Here is a 5847-nt window from a genome sequence, read left to right as displayed (position 1 = left end):
TTTTTTTCGGTACCAGGGATTGAGCCCTTGTGCTTGCCAGGGAAGCGCTTATTCCACTGAGCCATCTCCCCAGCACATTTTTTTAAACTTTAACGTGTAATAAAAAATGACAGTGGCTAGAATGGTATGAAACTGGTGAAAAACAGACATTGAGAAATGAATAAGAATAGAGACATCAAATGTAAACCTATGTGTACATGATTAAGCTGTCTTTGGTAAGCCTTCCAAACCTTACTACAAGGAAAAGATAGTATCTTCAATACATAGTGCAGAGAGACAAGGATGATCATTTATTTAAAAATAATCCTTACCTAACATCACATAGAATCTAAAATAAAACAGTTGGAATAGTTAAACTAAAGGCTAAATATATAAATTTCTTCAAATTCATAACTATATAATGTTGAATGCATGATGATTTCTTGGATTGAAAGAAATGCCAAGGAAATAAAAGCAAATATTTTTAATATTTGTATACATAAATTATACACATAGTATTCCAAACATGAAATAATGAGGACAGAAATATTGCTCAGTGCTAGAATGCATGCTTAGCATTCAAAAAATCTTAGGCGCTACACCCGGTTTTTGTTCACAGACAAGCATACATGCAAAAAATACACATACTCATAAACCCACATACACAAAGGTCAAATATATGTACAGACAGATTTCTCTTAATAATCCATACTGATCCATCTACAAATAGATAAGTGTACTTGCTGAAAGTTGTCTCATTCCATACAACTATATTTCTCAGATATGGATTCCTGGTGTCTTTATGGAAAGCTTAGATTTCTTCTCTATAATTATCTGATAGTCAATGAGGACTACAAAACTACTGTGAATTCTCAACTATTCCTTTCATTCACAACTGTCTTCTATGAAAATATTTCCCATTGAATAATAAAGAGGAACATGCTACTGAACCCTTAATAAATATGTTTCCCTCTAGAGCATATTCATGTCTTCAGTATGTTATCAAACACACAATAGAACAGTCTGAGCAGCTCAATGGAAGTTTCCCTTCATTGTGTCTCCTATGATGCTAAAGCAGAGTAGAGTGATCACTGACAGCCCTTCCACTTTCAAAGCTTAAGAAGTTCTTGTTTATTGTGCATTCTCTCAAGAATTATGAGGGGAAAAATTTTACAGAATGCTTTCTTACAATGATTGCATCTGTAGGGCTTTTCCTCCAGTATTGTTTCTCACATGCACAACAAGAGAAGAAATCACGTAGCATGTAGGATGCTTCCCTTTGTCACGATTTCTGTATGACTTCTTTCCAGTATGAGTTCTCTGCTGTGATACAAGAAGAGAGTTACAGGGAAAGAATCTTACATATTAATTACATTTGCATAGCTTCTCTCTGGTATGGATCCTCCAGAGCAACAAGTTTGACAGTTTTGACTGGTGAACTTCCAACCTTTAGTACTTTCATAGTGTTTGATCTAACATAAATCATTTTATGCATAACAACAGTGTCAACTATCTGACTATAGAATTTTTCACATTTATTATACTCCTAGGATTTAATTACAGCAGGAGTAAATACTGTTTTGATTTTGTTTCTTTTCTTTTCTTTATTTTTTCCTTCTTTCTCTTTTTTTAAATGGTCTCACTTTGTAGTGCAAGCAGACCTTAAACTCACTTATGTAACCCAGGCTGTCCTCAAACTCATGACAATCTTGCTTCATCCTTCTAAGTGCTGGGATTACAGGCATACACCTCCATACCCAATAAATAATTTCATGTTTTGTGAGGGCTGAGCATCCTTGTAAAGTTTTCACGCATTCCTGGAAGTTAAAGAGTGTTTCTCACCTTTGTGAATGATATGAGAGATTAAGTTGAAGGATTTTCCAAATTCTCTAAATTTATAGTTCTATTCGACTTTCAATTCTTTCATGTTTTCTAACGTCCATGTAATTCTTAAAAACCTTTCCACATTTGTCTCATTTAAAGGGATCCTGTTTCTACCTGTATCCCCATGTGGGTAATGAAATATGATCTCCAGGGGCTGGGGAGATGGCTCAGCAGAATAAGTGCTTGCCTAGCAAGTGCAAGGAACTGAGTTCAATCCCCAGTACTGCCAAAAAAAAAAACCCTAAGTATTTGAACTATTGTGTTAGAAATATGATCTCCAGCTGAATGATTGCCCACATTCCCTATACTCAAATGATTTCTCTGTAGTCTGAATTTTGGTGTTGCAAATAAGGTCTCCTTATAAAAGACATTCCATATTTGTTGTACTCAGTGGGTTTCTCCACAGTGCACATGACTGCATGTTGAAGAAGAAATGGGTCATATCAAAAGCCTGTTGTCCTTCCAGTGTATGTATAAAATTTCTCTATAATACTAATTTTTTGATGTTCCACAAAAGATTTTATGTAAAAGATATTTTCAAATTATTTGTAATCAAACTGATTTTTTTTCCAAAATGAAGTGTTAGATGTTCATTAAATGATGCATTCAGGTTAAAGACTTGGTTGCATTCTTACATTCATACAGGTTTTTCTCTCATCTGTATTCTTGTATGATCACCAATATATATGAATGTATTGAAGGATTCCTTAGCATCAAGAGATTTGAAAACAACTTCATTCTTTATTTTTGTGGCATGAACAGATAGAGTGGCTTGAGTGCTTTATCACAATCATTGTTTTCACAGGTAATTTTGTCTGCATACTTTATGACTATGTTACATCTCCATCTTTTACTACCAAATGTCGGGTTTACAGAAATGTCCTAACAGGGAGTCTCTGAGATGCAACAAAGATGAATCGCTGTCTATAGTATGACCCATATTCACAGAATTCAGAAGCTCTTTGAGATAGTACTTTTTTGATTGAAGATCTTTGGCCTCATTGCTGAACTCTGGCTCATGTGCTACTTCTCTGATTGGTCTTTATACACCAAAACCTCCTAACATGGGTAACCAAGGATCATCCCATAGACATCTTTCCAATTGAATGCCAGAGGCTTTTGCTTCAAAAATAGTCTGTGCTAGGATCCATGCTTTGTTTTTAAAATTTTCCATACACTGTGTACAAGAGCCCCAAGGGTGTGCTTCTCTTGTTTCTTACTGTAGCAAGGAAATGACCCCAGGATTGGAGGTCTTATGCCCCACAGAGAGCAGGTGCTCATAGGTGTCCAGCATCATGTCACAGCACAGCATTCTCTGCATGACGTCCAGCTACCCTCCTAATGGATGAATTCTACAGCCATCTTCTTGAAGATCACTGGTACATGTACTTACCAAGTTGGGAGTGAGTCCAGTTGTCCTTCCCTCTTCTTGGCTCCCTTTCTCACACATATGGAGTTCTGAAGACAATTAGCCCAGGAGACCCATAGATTGACAATACCATGTCCTGGTTTGACCCACGAGAACACCCTGTGCATTCCACAGTTTGATGGATACCATCCTAGAGAACTGATCAAAGAGGCTACAGCCCAGAGGCACAGCAAATCCCAAAATACACAGTCTGGGCCGCAGTGTGTGGAGGATGCTATAGTGAGCAACAAAGCTGGACTCATCATGCTCATCCCAGCAGGTATCACTGGCCTTGGATGAGAGAGTTACAGGTCAAGTACCCTGGGGGAGGGCATTAGCTCATCAGGGGTAGCTGTGGAGCTCAACCATCAAGCTGCTCCACGCTCACTCCTGATGCACTGGTCCCCTGAAGGCCTAGATGAAGCTACTTCTAATTTATGTCTTGTCTTTTTTTTCTCTTCATTTCTTCCTCTTTATTTTCTTTTGATAATTTTGTTTTGTTTGTTCTTCTTTTCCTGTTGCTTTCATGTGAAGTGTTAGTTTCTTTATTTGCATTCATTTGAAATGCCAGCTGGCCTCTTACTGCTTTCACCAACTTCTATGTTTATTGGTTTCCCCTTTGCTATTCCCTTTTGCTTAAATGTTTTTTTTCTTCTTTTTAATCTAATTTGGTGGTACTTCCAATGAAACTCAACTTTTTCTTAAGTGTTTTGTGTATGCCTGCAATCCCAATACTCAGAGCAATAAGGCAAAAGGATAAACATGAGTTTAAAACCAGCTTGAGCCCACTGTAAGTTTAAAGACAGCCTGAAATACAATCCAAGACCGTTTCTCAAAAAGATAGCAGAAAGGGTCAGCGAGATAGCTCAGCACACTAAATACCTGTATTGACAAGCACAGGGTTCCATCCCTGGTCCCGTATGCCTCTCTGACCCTGCCCCAGAGTGCTCTGAGCCAGGTGACAGAGTCTGGGCATAGTGCTGCTGCCTATAATCCCAGCGCTGGGGAGAATGAAAATAGGAGAATCACTGTGAGTCTGATTTATGTAGTATGACCCTGTACCAGATACATTAATGAAAAAAATAAAGACAACAAAAAGGTGATTTCCATTGTGTCCCATCTTTATTTCTGTTTTAATTTTTTCTTCAAGCCATTGGTAGTTTGAGAGTTTGTCATGCGAGTCCCACATAGTTTCACATTTTCTTTGACATTGTCTCATATATTTGCTGTATATATTTGGCTGCTCAGGTGATAGGTGAATATATATTCATAATTGCTACATTTTTGAGAGTTTTAAGTCTTTTTATTATATGTTATCCTTTCTTGACTCTGTTGAATTTTTTCTTACCAAAACTCTATTTTGTATGGCTTAAAATTGCCACAATTGCTCATATCGATACACAATTTCCATTGATTATCATTTGCCTTCTTTTTCTGTCTATGTATGTGAAAACTGCACCTTTTGTAGAAATCATCTAGTGGGCTTCTTGATTTTTTAAAATTCCTTTCAAGGAATTAATATTTTAGATTGTTGGATTTGTTTGTTTTGTTTTGTTTTGTTTTTGCAGTACAGGGATTGAACTCAGGATCTTATGCTTGCCATGCAGGTTCTTATACTATCTCCCCAGCAGAAATGTTGTATTTAATCCATGTACATTTATGCAGGTCAATGATGTGGTCCTTAGTTACTTTATGCCTTTCAACTTTAACTGCCTTTTGTATTTCTGTGCTATTTTAGGAGTAATGAGGATCAAGCACAAGGTCTACACAGAGTTGTATCCTCACCCATTTTTTGAGACAAGATTTTGTTATGCAATTTAGCCTGGCCTTGAACTTACTTGGTAGCCCAGGCTGGTGTTGAACTCACAGAAGTTCTCCTACCTGAGCCTCCTAAATGCTGGGATCATAGGCATGGGCCATCACACATGGCTTCCTCATCAGTTAAAAAAAGATAATAATAACTCTTATTGACACAGAGTCTTTCTGTTTTCCTAAATTGCCCAGACAAGGCTGTAACTGGTGATTCTTGTGTTTCAGCCACCAGAGTATTCTGATTACAGACATGTGCCTCCATGCTTGGCTTCACTGAGGTTTTTTTGTTTTATTTTGTTGGGGCTGGGGAGATGGCTCAGTGGAATAAGCACTTCCCTGCTTTTTTTTTTTTTTTTTTTTGGTGGGGGGAGTTGTACCTTACATTCATTCCTTTTTTATTTTCTTTTGTAAATCTTTTTTTTAAATTTTATTTATGTGTGTGTGTGTGTGTGTGTGTGTGTGGCCAACTCAGCCCACCAGGGGGCAGGGCTGGCTGGCATGTGGTGCTGGGGGATTGAACTGCGGTCCCTGTGCTTTGCTGAGCTTGTTCTAAGTAGGTGCTTTAGACCACTGAGCCATCTCACCAGCCCCACTTTTGTAAATCTTGTAGAGATTGTTCACCGAAAACATTGACTCTCAATGATAAACAATCTTATTTGAACTGATAACAGCTCAACTTCAGTTGCATTAAATATCTGTTATACCTGTCTGATTCCTTATGTTATGATGTTGATGACTACTTATTTCTGTAGTACTTTATATAT

This window comes from Octodon degus, unplaced genomic scaffold (assembly GCF_000260255.1).
Source record: "Octodon degus isolate 3935 unplaced genomic scaffold, OctDeg1.0 scaffold00005, whole genome shotgun sequence".
Lineage (NCBI taxonomy): Eukaryota > Metazoa > Chordata > Mammalia > Rodentia > Octodontidae > Octodon > Octodon degus.
This window is presented reverse-complemented; position numbering follows the sequence as displayed.